Source organism: Ptiloglossa arizonensis, chromosome 14 (assembly GCF_051014685.1).
Source record: "Ptiloglossa arizonensis isolate GNS036 chromosome 14, iyPtiAriz1_principal, whole genome shotgun sequence".
In the NCBI taxonomy this organism is placed as follows: domain Eukaryota; kingdom Metazoa; phylum Arthropoda; class Insecta; order Hymenoptera; family Colletidae; genus Ptiloglossa; species Ptiloglossa arizonensis.
Window position 1 is genome coordinate 138,350 of NC_135061.1, and position 24,409 is coordinate 162,758.

The following is a 24,409-nucleotide window of genomic DNA, read 5'->3' on the forward strand; positions in this document are numbered from 1 at the left end:
CGGCGCCCCTCTCCTCTGCCCTCGTCGGGATGGGGGGGTACATTGCTTCCCCCCCATTCGGTGCGCGGCTGGTCTCCCCATGTCCGCACACAGCGGGCACTTGGGGGCCGCCGCGCAGTGGCTCGCGCGGTGGCCTTCGACACCGCAGCGGTAACAAGTACCGCTGCGGTCCACCGCGGAGGTGCACCGCTGCCTGACATGGCCCGTCTCCAGACAGCGGTAGCACTGGAGTGGGCGTTGGGCGAGGACCTCGATCCTCGCCGACACCCACCCCACCACGATCCTCCCGACTGCTTCTAACTTCCGGGCAGCCGGAAGAGGGCACCGTGCCCACACCGCTCCCAGGCCGGTGGAGGACCGCCGGACCTCCCCGGTCCGGATGTCCCCCTCAGAGCAGCCACCGGCCTGGGCCAGCGCCCTGGCCACCTCCTCCCGGGTGACCGAGTCGTCCAGCCCACAAACGCGCAGCTCCGCGCTCTTTGTGGGCCGGGCGACCCTGACACCCCGGGGTGCCAAGGCCTCGCCCAGCTTTTCGGCCAGTCGGTCCGCCCTGGCTGCGTTGTCGGGGCCGCTCACGCGCAGCATGAGCGCCCCCGTCACCGCCCATCTCGGGCGGACCGACTCGATGGCGAGTGCGGCCAAGGATATCTTTTCCTTGGCCGCTGCCATCACCTCCCCGTAGGAGACGCCCCCCCCCTCCGGGACGGTCAGCATGACTGCTGCCGTTGAAGGGGGGCGTCCCAGACGGGGCCTCGCCCTCCCCGCCTTTCCGTCCCTCTTCGGGGCAACCGGCGGGGGAGGCGGCGGCACCCGGGCCGCCCTCCTCGCCGTCCTTCCCGCCCTTCGGCCCAGGACCTCGGTCCACAAGGGACCGGATGGGGGCGGCGGCGGAGGCATTTGTGCCCCCGCCGTCGCCCCCACCACGGCACCCTTGCCCTTCGTCTTTGCCGCAGGGCCCGGAACCGCGATGGTCCCCCCCTGCGGTCCCCCGCCCCCCGGTTGTTTCCCGGGCCCGGTCCTCGGTCCCGCCGGCGCTCCGCCCTTGGGGCGAAGCGCCGCCCGGATTTCGCCGCGGATGACGGCCATCATGGCCGCCATCTTGGCGTCCATGAGGAGCTCGATGCTCCTCATGGACGTCGCTGGTGTGGGGGGAGCTCCCGCCTTCCCCCTCCCACACATGCAGTCGCACGTCGGCCCCGGATGAGGGCGCCTCCTAAGGGCGTCCGTCTCCCTCCGCGAGCACGCAAGCTCGTCTTTCAGAGCCTCCACACGCTGCCTCAATTGGGCGTTCGTGTACTCCAAGGCAGCTGGGACACGTCGTCCCAGCTCCTGGAGAGCCCTCCGCGCCTCCGTCGCGGCCTGGCCAACCGACCTCGCGGAGGCTGTAGTCAGCCCCCGCGAGGTGGCGGCCACCTTCTCAATAGACCTCAGGGACGAGGCAATACGGGCCGATACATGGGCCGTATCCTCGTCCCTGAGGTCCTCCTCCCCGTCGCTCACCGTGAGCAACGGTGGAGCAGCGGACGTGGACGGAGCTTCCTCCGTCCTCCGCCCCTCCACCGTCCTGCGCCTCTTTACGCCCGCGGCGCTGGTCGCGGGACGCCAGGGACGAGACCGACGCCGTCTCGTCCCCCTCCTCGAACGGCGCCGGGTGGGGCACGAGTGCCCCCTCCGTCGCCACCCCTCGCGCCACACGCACCGTCCCCCCATCCCCCTTTTTTTTTTTTAGAATTAGTTTTTTCCATTTTGGATCCCACGAGTTGGTCGGAACGTAAGTCGACCCGGGCAGAGCCGCCATACCCGGGCAGGCCTAAATACTCCGGGGGGTCGGCAGGTACCCCGGAGTTGTTGGCCGCTTGGGATTGGGGCCTCCCCCCCAACCACGCATCCCATCACCGCGCACCGTAGCTTAGGATTGGAGGGCAATTTATAGAGTTACCATCCTCGCGGCCCGGGCGGTAAAGCCAAGGCCCCCGTCCCTCCTGCCGTCACGTACCACTCTCAAAGCCAAAAGAGGAATTGGGAGTGGGTCGTTGCGACGACCAACAGGAGTCTTACGGTGTGGTTTGGCATCGGGATACGTTATACGTTATACACTATATGTTATACGTTATACGTTATACACTATACGTTATACGGCATAAGTTCTAGGATATGCGTTATATATTATATGTTATACGTTGTACGTTATACGTTATACGTTATACGTTATACGTTATACGTTATACGTTATACGTTATACGTTATACGTTATACGTTATACGTTATACGTTATACGTTATACGCTATACGTTATACGTTATTCAGCATAAGTTCTAGGATATGCGTTATACATTATATGTTATACGTTATACATTATACGTTATACGTTGTACGTTATACGGTATACGATATACGATATACGTTACACGTTATCCGTTATACGTTATACGTTATACGTTATACGTATTACGTTATACGTTATACGTTATACGTTATACGTTATACGTTATACGTTATACGTTATACGTTATACGTTATACGTTATACGTTATACGTTATACGTTACACGTTATACGTTATACGTTATACGTTATACGTTATACGTTATACGTTATACGTTATACGTTAAAAGTTATACGTTATACGTTATACATTATACGTTATACGGCATAAGTTCTAGGATATGCGTTATAGATTATATGTTATACGTTATACGTTATACGTTATACGTTATACGTTATACGTTACACGTCATACGTTATACGTTATACGTTATACGTTATACGTTATACGTTATACGTTATACGTTATACGTTATACGTTATACGTTATACGTTATACGTTATACGTTATAAGTTATACGTTATACGTTATACAATATACTTTATACGGCATAAGTTCTAGGATATGCGTTATAGATTATATGTAATACGTTATACGTTATACGTTATACGTTATACGTTATACGTTATACGTTACACAGTATACGTTATACGTTATCCGTTATACGTTATACGTTATACTTTATACGTTATACGTTATACGTTATACGTTATACGTATTACGTTATACGTTATACGTTATACGTTATACGTTATACGTTATACGTTATACGTTATACGTTATACGTTATACGTTATACGTTATACGTTATACGTTATGCGTTATACGTTATACGTTATACGTTATACGTATTACGTTATAGGTTATACGTTATACGTTATAGGTTGTACGTTATACGTTATACGTTATACATTATACGTTGTACGTTATACGTTATACGTTATACGTTATACGTTATACGATATACGTTATACGTTATACGTTACACGTTACACGTTATACGTTACACGTTATACGTTATACGTTATACGTTATACGTTATACGTTATACGTTATACGTTATACGTTATACGTTATACGTTATACGTTATACGTTATACGTATTACGTTATACGTTATACGTTATACGTTAAAAGTTATACGTTATACGTTATACGTTAAAAGTTATACGTTATACGTTAAAAGTTATACGTTATACGTTAAAAGTTATACGTTATACGTTATACGTTATACGTTATACGTTATACGTTATACGTTATACGTTATACGTTATACGTTATACGTTATACGTTATACGTTATACGTTATACGTTATACGTTATACGTTATACGTTATACGTTATACGTTATACGTTATACGTTATACGTTATAGGTTATACGTTATACGTTATACGTTATGCGTTATACGTTATGCGTTATACGTTATACGTTATACGTTATACGTTATACGTTATACGTTATACGTTATACGTTATACGTTATACGTTATACGTTATACGTTATACGTTATACGTTATACGTTATACGTATTACGTTATACGTTATACGTTATACGTTAAAAGTTATACGTTATACGTTATACGTTAAAAGTTATACGTTATACGTTAAAAGTTATACGTTATACGTTAAAAGTTATACGTTATACGTTATACGTTAAAAGTTATACGTTATACGTTATACGTTATACACTATATGTTATACGTTATACGTTATACACTATACGTTATACGGCATAAGTTCTAGGATATGCGTTATATATTATATGTTATACGTTGTACGTTATACGTTATACGTTATACGTTATACGTTATACGTTATACGTTATACGTTATACGTTATACGTTATACGTTATACGTTATACTTTATACGTTATACGCTATACGTTATACGTTATTCAGCATAAGTTCTAGGATATGCGTTATACATTGTATGTTATACGTTATACATTATACGTTATACGTTGTACGTTATACGGTATACGATATACGATATACGTTACACGTTATCCGTTATACGTTATACGTTATACGTTATACGTATTACGTTATACGTTATACGTTATACGTTATACGTTATACGTAATACGTTATACGTTATACGTTATACGTTATACGTTATACGTTATACGTTATACGTTATACGTTATACGTTATACGCTATACGTTATACGTTATTCAGCATAAGTTCTAGGATATGCGTTATACATTATATGTTATACGTTATACAATATACGTTATACGTTGTACGTTATACGGTATACGATATACGATATACGTTACACGTTATCCGTTATACGTTATACGTTATACGTTATACGTTATACGTTATACGTTATACGTTATACGTTATACGTTATACGTAATACGTTATACGTTATACGTTATACGTTATACGTTATACGTTATACGTTATACGTTATACGTTATACGTTATACGTTATACGTTATACGTTATAGGTTATACGTTATACGTTATACGTTATACGTTATACGGTATACGTTATACGTTATACGTTATACGTTCTACGTTATACGTTATACGTTATACGTTATAAGTTATACGTTATACGTTATACGTTATACTTTATACGTTATACGTTATACGTTATACGTTATACGTTATACGTTATACGTTATACGTTATACGTTATACGCTATACGTTATACGTTATTCAGCATAAGTTCTAGGATATGCGTTATACATTATATGTTATACGTTATACAATATACGTTATACGTTGTACGTTATACGGTATACGATATACGATATACGTTACACGTTATCCGTTATACGTTATACGTTATACGTTATACGTATTACGTTATACGTTATACGTTATACGTTAAAAGTTATACGTTATACGTTATACCTTATACGTTAAAAGTTATACGTTATACGTTATACGTTAAAAGTTATACGTTATACGTTATACGTTAAAAGTTATACGTTATACGTTATACGTTATACACTATATGTTATACGTTATACGTTATACACTATACGTTATACGGCATAAGTTCTAGGATATGCGTTATATATTATATGTTATACGTTGTACGTTATACGTTATACGTTATACGTTATACGTTATACGTTATACGTTATACGTTATACGTTATACGTTATACGTTATACGTTATACGTTATACGTTTTACGCTATACGTTATACGTTATTCAGCATAAGTTCTAGGATATGCGTTATACATTATATGTTATACGTTATACAATATACGTTATACGTTGTACGTTATACGGTATACGATATACGATATACGTTACACGTTATCCGTTATACGTTATACGTTATACGTTATACGTATTACGTTATACGTTATACGTTATACGTTAAAAGTTATACGTTATACGTTATACGTTATACGTTAAAAGTTATACGTTATACGTTATACGTTAAAAGTTATACGTTATACGTTATACGTTATACACTATATGTTATACGTTATACGTTATACACTATACGTTATACGGCATAAGTTCTAGGATATGCGTTATATATTATATGTTATACGTTGTACGTTATACGTTATACGTTATACGTTATACGTTATACGTTATACGTTATACGTTATACGTTATACGTTATACGTTATACGTTATACGTTATACGTTACACGCTATACGTTATACGTTATTCAGCATAAGTTCTAGGATATGCGTTATACATTATATGTTATACGTTATACAATATACGTTATACGTTGTACGTTATACGGTATACGATATACGATATACGTTACACGTTATCCGTTATACGTTATACGTTATACGTTATACGTATTACGTTATACGTTATACGTTATACGTTATACGTTATACGTTATACGTTATACGTTATACGTTATACGTTATACGTTATACGTTATACGTTATACGTTATACGTTATACGTTACACGTTATATGTTATACGTTATACGTTATACGTTATACGTTATACGTTATACGTCATACGTTATACGTTAAAAGATATACGTTATACGTTATACATTATACGTTATACGGCATAAGTTCTAGGATATGCGTTATAGATTATATGTTATACGTTATACATTATACGTTATACGTTATACGTTATACGTTACACGTTATGCGTTATACGTTATACGTTATACGTTATACGTTATACGTTATACGTTTTACGTTATACGTTATACGTTAAAAGTTATACGTTATACGTTATACATTATACTTTTTACGGCATAAGTTCTAGGATATGCGTTATAGATTATACGTTATACGTTATACGTTATACGTTATACGTTATACGTTATACGTTATACGTTATACGTTATACGTTATACGTTATACGTTATACGTTATACGTTATACGTTATACGTTATACGTTATACGTTATACGTTATACGTTATACGTTATACGTTATACGTTATACGTTCTACGTTCTACGTTCTACGTTATACGTTATACGTTATACGTAATACGTTATACGTTATACGTTATACGTTATACGTTATACGTTATACGTTATACGTTATACGTTATACGTTATACGTTATACGTTATACGTTATACGTTATACGTTATACGTTATACGTTATACGTTATACGTTATACGTTATACGTTATACGCTATACGTTATACGTTATTCAGCATAAGTTCTAGGATATGCGTTATACATTATATGTTATACGTTATACAATATACGTTATACGTTGTACGTTATACGGTATACGATATACGATATACGTTACACGTTATCCGTTATACGTTATACGTTATACGTTATACGTATTACGTTATACGTTATACGTTATACGTTATACGTATTACGTTATACGTTATACGTTATACGTTAAAAGTTATACGTTATACGTTATACGTTATACGTATTACGTTATACGTTATACGTTATACGTTAAAAGTTATACGTTATACGTTATACGTTAAAAGTTATACGTTATACGTTATACGTTATACACTATATGTTATACGTTATACGTTATACACTATACGTTATACGGCATAAGTTCTAGGATATGCGTTATATATTATATGTTATACGTTGTACGTTATACGTTATACGTTATACGTTATACGTTATACGTTATACGATATACTTTATACGTTATACGTTATACGTTATACGTTATACGTTATACGTTATACGTTATACGTTATACGTTATACGCTATACGTTATACGTTATACGTTATACGTTATATGTTATAGGTTATACGTAATACGTTATACGTTATACGTTATACGTTATACGTTATACGTTATACGTTATACGTTATACGTTATACGTTATACGTTATACGTTATACGTTACACGCTATACGTTATACGTTATTCAGCATAAGTTCTAGGATATGCGTTATACATTATATGTTATACGTTATACAATATACGTTATACGTTGTACGTTATACGGTATACGATATACGATATACGTTACACGTTATCCGTTATACGTTATACGTTATACGTTATACGTATTACGTTATACGTTATACGTTATACGTTATACGTTATACGTTATACGTTATACGTTATACGTTATACGTTATACGTTATACGTTATACGTTATACGTTATACGTTACACGTTATATGTTATACGTTATACGTTATACGTTATACACTATACGTTATACGGCATAAGTTCTAGGATATGCGTTATATATTATATGTTATACGTTGCACGTTATACGTTATACGTTATACGTTATACGTTATACGTTATACGTTATACGTTATACGTTATACGTTATACGTTATACGTTATACTTTATACGTTATACGCTATACGTTATACGTTATTCAGCATAAGTTCTAGGATATGCGTTATACATTGTATGTTATACGTTATACATTATACGTTATACGTTGTACGTTATACGGTATACGATATACGATATACGTTACACGTTATCCGTTATACGTTATACGTTATACGTTATACGTATTACGTTATACGTTATACGTTATACGTTATACGTTATACGTAATACGTTATACGTTATACGTTATACGTTATACGTTATACGTTATACGTTATACGTTATACGTTATACGTTATACGCTATACGTTATACGTTATTCAGCATAAGTTCTAGGATATGCGTTATACATTATATGTTATACGTTATACAATATACGTTATACGTTGTACGTTATACGGTATACGATATACGATATACGTTACACGTTATCCGTTATACGTTATACGTTATACGTTATACGTTATACGTTATACGTTATACGTTATACGTTATACGTTATACGTAATACGTTATACGTTATACGTTATACGTTATACGTTATACGTTATACGTTATACGTTATACGTTATACGTTATACGTTATACGTTATACGTTATAGGTTATACGTTATACGTTATACGTTATACGTTATACGGTATACGTTATACGTTATACGTTATACGTTCTACGTTATACGTTATACGTTATACGTTATAAGTTATACGTTATACGTTATACGTTATACTTTATACGTTATACGTTATACGTTATACGTTATACGTTATACGTTATACGTTATACGTTATACGTTATACGCTATACGTTATACGTTATTCAGCATAAGTTCTAGGATATGCGTTATACATTATATGTTATACGTTATACAATATACGTTATACGTTGTACGTTATACGGTATACGATATACGATATACGTTACACGTTATCCGTTATACGTTATACGTTATACGTTATACGTATTACGTTATACGTTATACGTTATACGTTAAAAGTTATACGTTATACGTTATACCTTATACGTTAAAAGTTATACGTTATACGTTATACGTTAAAAGTTATACGTTATACGTTATACGTTAAAAGTTATACGTTATACGTTATACGTTATACACTATATGTTATACGTTATACGTTATACACTATACGTTATACGGCATAAGTTCTAGGATATGCGTTATATATTATATGTTATACGTTGTACGTTATACGTTATACGTTATACGTTATACGTTATACGTTATACGTTATACGTTATACGTTATACGTTATACGTTATACGTTATACGTTATACGTTTTACGCTATACGTTATACGTTATTCAGCATAAGTTCTAGGATATGCGTTATACATTATATGTTATACGTTATACAATATACGTTATACGTTGTACGTTATACGGTATACGATATACGATATACGTTACACGTTATCCGTTATACGTTATACGTTATACGTTATACGTATTACGTTATACGTTATACGTTATACGTTAAAAGTTATACGTTATACGTTATACGTTATACGTTAAAAGTTATACGTTATACGTTATACGTTAAAAGTTATACGTTATACGTTATACGTTATACACTATATGTTATACGTTATACGTTATACACTATACGTTATACGGCATAAGTTCTAGGATATGCGTTATATATTATATGTTATACGTTGTACGTTATACGTTATACGTTATACGTTATACGTTATACGTTATACGTTATACGTTATACGTTATACGTTATACGTTATACGTTATACGTTATACGTTACACGCTATACGTTATACGTTATTCAGCATAAGTTCTAGGATATGCGTTATACATTATATGTTATACGTTATACAATATACGTTATACGTTGTACGTTATACGGTATACGATATACGATATACGTTACACGTTATCCGTTATACGTTATACGTTATACGTTATACGTATTACGTTATACGTTATACGTTATACGTTATACGTTATACGTTATACGTTATACGTTATACGTTATACGTTATACGTTATACGTTATACGTTATACGTTATACGTTATACGTTACACGTTATATGTTATACGTTATACGTTATACTTTATACGTTATACGTTATACGTCATACGTTATACGTTAAAAGATATACGTTATACGTTATACATTATACGTTATACGGCATAAGTTCTAGGATATGCGTTATAGATTATATGTTATACGTTATACGTTATACGTTATACGTTATACGTTATACGTTACACGTTATGCGTTATACGTTATACGTTATACGTTATACGTTATACGTTATACGTTATACGTTATACGTTATACGTTAAAAGTTATACGTTATACGTTATACATTATACTTTTTACGGCATAAGTTCTAGGATATGCGTTATAGATTATACGTTATACGTTATACGTTATACGTTATACGTTATACGTTATACGTTATACGTTATACGTTATACGTTATACGTTATACGTTATACGTTATACGTTATACGTTATACGTTATACGTTATACGTTATACGTTATACGTTATACGTTATACGTTCTACGTTCTACGTTCTACGTTATACGTTATACGTTATACGTAATACGTTATACGTTATACGTTATACGTTATACGTTATACGTTATACGTTATACGTTATACGTTATACGTTATACGTTATACGTTATACGTTATACGTTATACGTTATACGTTATACGTTATACGTTATACGTTATACGTTATACGTTATACGTATTACGTTATACGTTATACGTTATACGTTAAAAGTTATACGTTATACGTTATACGTTAAAAGTTATACGTTATACGTTATACGTTATACACTATATGTTATACGTTATACGTTATACACTATACGTTATACGGCATAAGTTCTAGGATATGCGTTATATATTATATGTTATACGTTGTACGTTATACGTTATACGTTATACGTTATACGTTATACGTTATACGATATACTTTATACGTTATACGTTATACGTTATACGTTATACGTTATACGTTATACGTTATACGTTATACGTTATACGTTAAAAGTTATACGTTATACGTTATACATTATACTTTTTACGGCATAAGTTCTAGGATATGCGTTATAGATTATACGTTATACGTTATACGTTATACGTTATACGTTATACGTTATACGTTATACGTTATACGTTATACGTTATACGTTATACGTTATACGTTATACGTTATACGTTATACGTTATACGTTATACGTTATACGTTATACGTTATACGTTATACGTTCTACGTTCTACGTTCTACGTTATACGTTATACGTTATACGTAATACGTTATACGTTATACGTTATACGTTATACGTTATACGTTATACGTTATACGTTATACGTTATACGTTATACGTTATACGTTATACGTTATACGTTATACGTTATACGTTATACGTTATACGTTATACGTTATACGTTATACGTTATACGTATTACGTTATACGTTATACGTTATACGTTAAAAGTTATACGTTATACGTTATACGTTAAAAGTTATACGTTATACGTTATACGTTATACACTATATGTTATACGTTATACGTTATACACTATACGTTATACGGCATAAGTTCTAGGATATGCGTTATATATTATATGTTATACGTTGTACGTTATACGTTATACGTTATACGTTATACGTTATACGTTATACGATATACTTTATACGTTATACGTTATACGTTATACGTTATACGTTATACGTTATACGTTATACGTTATACGTTATACGCTATACGTTATACGTTATACGTTATACGTTATATGTTATAGGTTATACGTAATACGTTATACGTTATACGTTATACGTTATACGTTATACGTTATACGTTATACGTTATACGTTATACGTTATACGTTATACGTTATACGTTACACGCTATACGTTATACGTTATTCAGCATAAGTTCTAGGATATGCGTTATACATTATATGTTATACGTTATACAATATACCTTATACGTTGTACGTTATACGGTATACGATATACGATATACGTTACACGTTATCCGTTATACGTTATACGTTATACGTTATACGTATTACGTTATACGTTATACGTTATACGTTATACGTTATACGTTATACGTTATACGTTATACGTTATACGTTATACGTTATACGTTATACGTTATACGTTATACGTTACACGTTATATGTTATACGTTATACGTTATACGTTATACGTTATACGTTATACGTCATACGTTATACGTTAAAAGATATACGTTATACGTTATACATTATACGTTATACGGCATAAGTTCTAGGATATGCGTTATAGATTATATGTTATACGTTATACGTTATACGTTATACGTTATACGTTATACGTTACACGTTATGCGTTATACGTTATACGTTATACGTTATACGTTATACGTTATACGTTATACGTTATACGTTATACGTTAAAAGTTATACGTTATACGTTATACATTATACTTTTTACGGCATAAGTTCTAGGATATGCGTTATAGATTATACGTTATACGTTATACGTTATACGTTATACGTTATACGTTATACGTTATACGTTATACGTTATACGTTATACGTTATACGTTAAAAGTTATACGTTATACGTTATACATTATACTTTTTACGGCATAAGTTCTAGGATATGCGTTATAGATTATACGTTATACGTTATACGTTATACGTTATACGTTATACGTTATACGTTATACGTTATACGTTATACGTTATACGTTATACGTTATACGTTATACGTTATACGTTATACGTTATACGTTATACGTTATACGTTATACGTTATACGTTATACGTTATACGTTATACGTTCTACGTTCTACGTTCTACGTTCTACGTTATACGTTATACGTTATACGTAATACGTTATACGTTATACGTTATACGTTATACGTTATACGTTATACGTTATACGTTATACGTTATACGTTATACGTTATACGTTATACGTTATACGTTATACGTTATACGTTATACGTTATACGTTATACGTTATACGTTATACGTTATACGTTATACGCTATACGTTATACGTTATTCAGCATAAGTTCTAGGATATGCGTTATACATTATATGTTATACGTTATACAATATACGTTATACGTTGTACGTTATACGGTATACGATATACGATATACGTTACACGTTATCCGTTATACGTTATACGTTATACGTTATACGTATTACGTTATACGTTATACGTTATACGTTATACGTATTACGTTATACGTTATACGTTATACGTTAAAAGTTATACGTTATACGTTATACGTTATACGTATTACGTTATACGTTATACGTTATACGTTAAAAGTTATACGTTATACGTTATACGTTAAAAGTTATACGTTATACGTTATACGTTATACACTATATGTTATACGTTATACGTTATACACTATACGTTATACGGCATAAGTTCTAGGATATGCGTTATATATTATATGTTATACGTTGTACGTTATACGTTATACGTTATACGTTATACGTTATACGTTATACGATATACTTTATACGTTATACGTTATACGTTATACGTTATACGTTATACGTTATACGTTATACGTTATACGTTATACGTTATACGCTATACGTTATACGTTATACGTTATACGTTATATGTTATAGGTTATACGTAATACGTTATACGTTATACGTTATACGTTATACGTTCTGCGTTCTACGTTATACGTTATACGTTATACGTTATACGTTATACGTTATACGTTATACGTTATACGTTATACGTTATACGTTATACGTTATACGTTATACGTTATACGTTATACGTTATACGTTATACGTTATACGTTATACGTTATACGTTATACGTTCTACGTTCTACGTTCTACGTTATACGTTATACGTTATACGTTATACGTTATACGTTATACGTTATACGTTATACGTTATACGTTATACGTTATACGTTATACGTTATACGTTATACGTTATACGTTATACGTTATACGTTATACGTTATACGTTATACGTTATACGTTATACGTTATACGTTATGCGTTATACGTTATACGTTATAGGTTATACGTTATAGGTTATACGTTATACGTTATACGTTATGCGTTATACGTTATGCGTTATACGTTATACGTTATACGTTATACGTTATACGTTATACGTTATACGTTATACGTTATACGTTATACGTTATACGTTATACGTTAAAAGTTATACGGTATACGTTATACGTTAAAAGTTATACGTTATACGTTATACGTTATACACTATATGTTATACATTATACGTTATACACTATACGTTATACGGCATAAGTTCTAGCATATGCGTTATATATTATATGTTATACGTTGTACGTTATACGTTATACGTTATACGTTATACGTTATACGTTATACGTTATACGTTATACGTTATACGTTATACGTTATACGTTATACGTTATACGTTATACGTTATACGTTATACGATATACTTTATACGTTATACGTTATACGTTATACGTTATACGTTATACGTTATACGTTATACGTTATACGTTATACGCTATACGTTATACGTTATACGTTATACGTTATATGTTATAGGTTATACGTAATACGTTATACGTTATACGTTATACGTTATACGTTCTGCGTTCTACGTTATACGTTATACGTTATACGTTATACGTTATACGTTATACGTTATACGTTATACGTTATACGTTATACGTTATACGTTATACGTTATACGTTATACGTTATACGTTATACGTTATACGTTATACGTTATACGTTATACGTTATACGTTCTACGTTCTACGTTCTACGTTATACGTTATACGTTATACGTTATACGTTATACGTTATACGTTATACGTTATACGTTATACGTTATACGTTATACGTTATACGTTATACGTTATACGTTATACGTTATACGTTATACGTTATACGTTATACGTTATACGTTATACGTTATACGTTATACGTTATACGTTATGCGTTATACGTTATACGTTATAGGTTATACGTTATAGGTTATACGTTATACGTTATACGTTATGCGTTATACGTTATGCGTTATACGTTATACGTTATACGTTATACGTTATACGTTATACGTTATACGTTATACGTTATACGTTATACGTTATACGTTATACGTTAAAAGTTATACGGTATACGTTATACGTTAAAAGTTATACGTTATACGTTATACGTTATACACTATATGTTATACGTTATACGTTATACACTATACGTTATACGGCATAAGTTCTAGGATATGCGTTATATATTATATGTTATACGTTGTACGTTATACGTTATACGTTATACGTTATACGTTATACGTTATACGTTATACGTTATACGTTATACGTTATACGTTATACGTTATACGTTATACGTTATACGTTATACGTTATACGTTATACGTTATACGTTATACGTTATACGTTAAAAGTTATACGTTATACGTTATACATTATACGTTATACGTTATACATTATACGTTATACGGCATAAGTTCTAGGATATGCGTTATAGATTATATGTTATACGTTATACGTTATACGTTATACGTTATACGTTATACGTTACACGTTATACGTTATACGTTATACGTTATACGTTATACGTTATACGTTATACGTTATACGTTATACACTATATGTTATACGTTATACGTTATACACTATACGTTATACGGCATAAGTTCTAGGATATGCGTTATAGATTATATGTTATACGTTATACGTTACACGTTATACGTTATACGTTATACGTTATACGTTATACGTATTACGTTATACGTTATACGTTATACGTTAAAAGTTATACGGTATACGTTATACGTTAAAAGTTATACGTTATACGTTATACGTTATACACTATATGTTATACGTTATACGTTATACACTATACGTTATACGGCATAAGTTCTAGGATATGCGTTATATATTATATGTTATACGTTGTACGTTATACGTTATACGTTATACGTTATACGTTATACGTTATACGATATACTTTATACGTTATACGTTATACGTTATACGTTATACGTTATACGTTATACGTTATACGTTATACGTTATACGCTATACGTTATACGTTATACGTTATACGTTATATGTTATAGGTTATACGTAATACGTTATACGTTATACGTTATACGTTATACGTTATACGTTATACGTTATACGTTATACGTTATACGTTATACGTTATACGTTATACGTTACACGCTATACGTTATACGTTATTCAGCATAAGTTCTAGGATATGCGTTATACATTATATGTTATACGTTATACAATATACCTTATACGTTGTACGTTATACGGTATACGATATACGATATACGTTACACGTTATCCGTTATACGTTATACGTTATACGTTATACGTATTACGTTATACGTTATACGTTATACGTTATACGTTATACGTTATACGTTATACGTTATACGTTATACGTTATACGTTATACGTTATACGTTATACGTTATACGTTACACGTTATATGTTATACGTTATACGTTATACGTTATACGTTATACGTTATACGTCATACGTTATACGTTAAAAGATATACGTTATACGTTATACATTATACGTTATACGGCATAAGTTCTAGGATATGCGTTATAGATTATATGTTATACGTTATACGTTATACGTTATACGTTATACGTTATACGTTACACGTTATGCGTTATACGTTATACGTTATACGTTATACGTTATACGTTATACGTTATACGTTATACGTTATACGTTAAAAGTTATACGTTATACGTTATACATTATACTTTTTACGGCATAAGTTCTAGGATATGCGTTATAGATTATACGTTATACGTTATACGTTATACGTTATACGTTATACGTTATACGTTATACGTTATACGTTATACGTTATACGTTATACGTTAAAAGTTATACGTTATACGTTATACATTATACTTTTTACGGCATAAGTTCTAGGATATGCGTTATAGATTATACGTTATACGTTATACGTTATACGTTATACGTTATACGTTATACGTTATACGTTATACGTTATACGTTATACGTTATACGTTATACGTTATACGTTATACGTTATACGTTATACGTTATACGTTATACGTTATACGTTATACGTTATACGTTATACGTTATACGTTCTACGTTCTACGTTCTACGTTCTACGTTATACGTTATACGTTATACGTAATACGTTATACGTTATACGTTATACGTTATACGTTATACGTTATACGTTATACGTTATACGTTATACGTTATACGTTATACGTTATACGTTATACGTTATACGTTATACGTTATACGTTATACGTTATACGTTATACGTTATACGTTATACGTTATACGCTATACGTTATACGTTATTCAGCATAAGTTCTAGGATATGCGTTATACATTATATGTTATACGTTATACAATATACGTTATACGTTGTACGTTATACGGTATACGATATACGATATACGTTACACGTTATCCGTTATACGTTATACGTTATACGTTATACGTATTACGTTATACGTTATACGTTATACGTTATACGTATTACGTTATACGTTATACGTTATACGTTAAAAGTTATACGTTATACGTTATACGTTATACGTATTACGTTATACGTTATACGTTATACGTTAAAAGTTATACGTTATACGTTATACGTTAAAAGTTATACGTTATACGTTATACGTTATACACTATATGTTATACGTTATACGTTATACACTATACGTTATACGGCATAAGTTCTAGGATATGCGTTATATATTATATGTTATACGTTGTACGTTATACGTTATACGTTATACGTTATACGTTATACGTTATACGATATACTTTATACGTTATACGTTATACGTTATACGTTATACGTTATACGTTATACGTTATACGTTATACGTTATACGTTATACGCTATACGTTATACGTTATACGTTATACGTTATATGTTATAGGTTATACGTAATACGTTATACGTTATACGTTATACGTTATACGTTCTGCGTTCTACGTTATACGTTATACGTTATACGTTATACGTTATACGTTATACGTTATACGTTATACGTTATACGTTATACGTTATACGTTATACGTTATACGTTATACGTTATACGTTATACGTTATACGTTATACGTTATACGTTATACGTTATACGTTCTACGTTCTACGTTCTACGTTATACGTTATACGTTATACGTTATACGTTATACGTTATACGTTATACGTTATACGTTATACGTTATACGTTATACGTTATACGTTATACGTTATACGTTATACGTTATACGTTATACGTTATACGTTATACGTTATACGTTATACGTTATACGTTATACGTTATGCGTTATACGTTATACGTTATAGGTTATACGTTATAGGTTATACGTTATACGTTATACGTTATGCGTTATACGTTATGCGTTATACGTTATACGTTATACGTTATACGTTATACGTTATACGTTATACGTTATACGTTATACGTTATACGTTATACGTTATACGTTAAAAGTTATACGGTATACGTTATACGTTAAAAGTTATACGTTATACGTTATACGTTATACACTATATGTTATACATTATACGTTATACACTATACGTTATACGGCATAAGTTCTAGCATATGCGTTATATATTATATGTTATACGTTGTACGTTATACGTTATACGTTATACGTTATACGTTATACGTTATACGTTATACGTTATACGTTATACGTTATACGTTATACGTTATACGTTATACGTTATACGTTATACGTTATACGATATACTTTATACGTTATACGTTATACGTTATACGTTATACGTTATACGTTATACGTTATACGTTATACGTTATACGCTATACGTTATACGTTATACGTTATACGTTATATGTTATAGGTTATACGTAATACGTTATACGTTATACGTTATACGTTATACGTTCTGCGTTCTACGTTATACGTTATACGTTATACGTTATACGTTATACGTTATACGTTATACGTTATACGTTATACGTTATACGTTATACGTTATACGTTATACGTTATACGTTATACGTTATACGTTATACGTTATACGTTATACGTTATACGTTATACGTTCTACGTTCTACGTTCTACGTTATACGTTATACGTTATACGTTATACGTTATACGTTATACGTTATACGTTATACGTTATACGTTATACGTTATACGTTATACGTTATACGTTATACGTTATACGTTATACGTTATACGTTATACGTTATACGTTATACGTTATACGTTATACGTTATACGTTATACGTTATGCGTTATACGTTATACGTTATAGGTTATACGTTATAGGTTATACGTTATACGTTATACGTTATGCGTTATACGTTATGCGTTATACGTTATACGTTATACGTTATACGTTATACGTTATACGTTATACGTTATACGTTATACGTTATACGTTATACGTTATACGTTAAAAGTTATACGGTATACGTTATACGTTAAAAGTTATACGTTATACGTTATACGTTATACACTATATGTTATACGTTATACGTTATACACTATACGTTATACGGCATAAGTTCTAGGATATGCGTTATATATTATATGTTATACGTTGTACGTTATACGTTATACGTTATACGTTATACGTTATACGTTATACGTTATACGTTATACGTTATACGTTATACGTTATACGTTATACGTTATACGTTATACGTTATACGTTATACGTTATACGTTATACGTTATACGTTATACGTTAAAAGTTATACGTTATACGTTATACATTATACGTTATACGTTATACATTATACGTTATACGGCATAAGTTCTAGGATATGCGTTATAGATTATATGTTATACGTTATACGTTATACGTTATACGTTATACGTTATACGTTACACGTTATACGTTATACGTTATACGTTATACGTTATACGTTATACGTTATACGTTATACGTTATACACTATATGTTATACGTTATACGTTATACACTATACGTTATACGGCATAAGTTCTAGGATATGCGTTATAGATTATATGTTATACGTTATACGTTACACGTTATACGTTATACGTTATACGTTATACGTTATACGTATTACGTTATACGTTATACGTTATACGTTAAAAGTTATACGGTATACGTTATACGTTAAAAGTTATACGTTATACGTTATACGTTATACACTATATGTTATACGTTATACGTTATACACTATACGTTATACGGCATAAGTTCTAGGATATGCGTTATATATTATATGTTATACGTTGTACGTTATACGTTATACGTTATACGTTATACGTTATACGTTATACGTTATACGTTATACGTTATACGTTATACGTTATACGTTATACGTTATACGTTATAAGTTATACGTTATACGTTATACAATATACTTTATACGGCATAAGTTCTAGGATATGCGTTATAGATTATATGTTATACGTTATACGTTATACGTTATACGTTATACGTTATACGTTATACGTTACACAGTATACGTTATACGTTATCCGTTATACGTTATACGTTATACTTTATACGTTATACGTTATACGTTATACGTTATACGTATTACGTTATACGTTATACGTTATACGTTATACGTTATACGTTATACGTTATACGTTATACGTTATACGTTATACGTTATACGTTATACGTTATACGTTATACGTTATGCGTTATACGTTATACGTTATACGTTATACGTATTACGTTATAGGTTATACGTTATACGTTATAGGTTGTACGTTATACGTTATACGTTATACATTATACGTTGTACGTTATACGTTATACGTTATACGTTATACGTTATACGATATACGTTATACGTTATACGTTACACGTTACACGTTATACGTTACACGTTATACGTTATACGTAATACGTTATACGTTATACGTTATACGTTATACGTTATACGTTATACGTTATACGTTATACGTTATACGTTATACGTTATACGTTATACGTTATACGTTATACGTTATACGTTATACGTTATACGTTATACGTTATACGGTATACGTTATACGTTATACGTTATACGTTCTACGTTATACGTTATACGTTATACGTTATACGTTATACGTTATACGTTATACGTTATACGTTATACGTTATACGTTATACGTTATACGTTATACGTTATACGTTAAAAGTTATACGTTATACGTTATACATTATACGTTATACGGCATAAGTTCTAGGATATGCGTTATAGATTATATGTTATACGTTATACGTTATACGTTATACGTTATACGTTATACGTTACACGTTATACGTTATACGTTATACGTTATACGTTATACGTTATACGTTATACGTTATACGTTATACACTATATGTTATACGTTATACGTTATACACTATACGTTATACGGCATAAGTTCTAGGATATGCGTTATAGATTATATGTTATACGTTATACGTTACACGTTATACGTTATACGTTATACGTTATACGTTATACGTATTACGTTATACGTTATACGTTATACGTTAAAAGTTATACGGTATACGTTATACGTTAAAAGTTATACGTTATACGTTATACGTTATACACTATATGTTATACGTTATACGTTATACACTATACGTTATACGGCATAAGTTCTAGGATATGCGTTATATATTATATGTTATACGTTGTACGTTATACGTTATACGTTATACGTTATACGTTATACGTTATACGTTATACGTTATACGTTATACGTTATACGTTATACGTTATACGTTATACGTTATAAGTTATACGTTATACGTTATACAATATACTTTATACGGCATAAGTTCTAGGATATGCGTTATAGATTATATGTTATACGTTATACGTTATACGTTATACGTTATACGTTATACGTTATACGTTACACAGTATACGTTATACGTTATCCGTTATACGTTATACGTTATACTTTATACGTTATACGTTATACGTTATACGTTATACGTATTACGTTATACGTTATACGTTATACGTTATACGTTATACGTTATACGTTATACGTTATACGTTATACGTTATACGTTATACGTTATACGTTATACGTTATACGTTATGCGTTATACGTTATACGTTATACGTTATACGTATTACGTTATAGGTTATACGTTATACGTTATAGGTTGTACGTTATACGTTATACGTTATACATTATACGTTGTACGTTATACGTTATACGTTATACGTTATACGTTATACGATATACGTTATACGTTATACGTTACACGTTACACGTTATACGTTACACGTTATACGTTATACGTAATACGTTATACGTTATACGTTATACGTTATACGTTATACGTTATACGTTATACGTTATACGTTATACGTTATACGTTATACGTTATACGTTATACGTTATACGTTATACGTTATACGTTATACGTTATACGTTATACGTTATACGGTATACGTTATACGTTATACGTTATACGTTCTACGTTATACGTTATACGTTATACGTTATACGTTATACGTTATACGTTATACGTTATACTTTATACGTTATACGTTATACGTTATACGTTATACGTTATACGTTATACGTTATACGTTATACGTTATACGCTATACGTTATACGTTATACGTTATACGTTATATGTTATAGGTTATACGTAATACGTTATACGTTATACGTTATACGTTATACGTTCTACGTTCTACGTTATACGTTATACGTTATACGTTATACGTTATACGTTATACGTTATACGTTATACGTTATACGTTATACGTTATACGTTATACGTTATACGTTATACGTTATACGTTATACGTTATACGTTATACGTTATACGTTATACGTTATACGTTATACGTTATACGTTATACGTTATACGTTATAGGTTATACGTTATACGTTATACGTTATGCGTTATACGTTATGCGTTATACGTTATACGTTATACGTTATACGTTATACGTTATACGTTATACGTTATACGTTATACGTTATACGTTATACGTTATACGTTATACGTTATACGTTATACGTTATACGTATTACGTTATACGTTATACGTTATACGTTAAAAGTTATACGTTATACGTTATACGTTAAAAGTTATACGTTATACGTTAAAAGTTATACGTTATACGTTATACGTTAAAAGTTATACGTTATACGTTATACGTTATACACTATATGTTATACGTTATACGTTATACACTATACGTTATACGGCATAAGTTCTAGGATATGCGTTATATATTATATGTTATACGTTGTACGTTATACGTTATACGTTATACGTTATACGTTATACGTTACACGTTATACGTTATACGTTATACGTTATACGTTATACGTTATACGTTATACGTTATACTTTATACGTTATACGCTATACGTTATACGTTATTCAGCATAAGTTCTAGGATATGCGTTATACATTGTATGTTATACGTTATACATTATACGTTATACGTTGTACGTTATACGGTATACGATATACGATATACGTTACACGTTATCCGTTATACGTTATACGTTATACGTTATACGTATTACGTTATACGTTATACGTTATACGTTATACGTTATACGTAATACGTTATACGTTATACGTTATACGTTATACGTTATACGTTATACGTTATACGTTATACGTTATACGTTATACGCTATACGTTATACGTTATTCAGCATAAGTTCTAGGATATGCGTTATACATTATATGTTATACGTTATACAATATACGTTATACGTTGTACGTTATACGGTATACGATATACGATATACGTTACACGTTATCCGTTATACGTTATACGTTATACGTTATACGTATTACGTTATACGTTATACGTTATACGTTATACGTTATACGTTATACGTTATACGCTATACGTTATACGTTATACGTTATACGTTATATGTTATAGGTTATACGTAATACGTTATACGTTATACGTTATACGTTATACGTTCTACGTTCTACGTTATACGTTATACGTTATACGTTATACGTTATACGTTATACGTTATACGTTATACCTTATACGTTAGACGTTATACGTTATACGTTATACGTTATACGTTATACGTTATACGTTATACGTTATACGTTATACGTTATACGTTATACGTTATACGTTATACGTTATACGTTATACGATATACGTTATACGCTATACTTTATACGTAATACGTTACACGTTATACGTTATACGGTATACGTTATACGTTATACGTTATACGGTATACGTTATACGTTATACGTTATGCGTTATACGTTATACGTTATACGTTATACGTATTACGTTATAGGTTATACGTTAT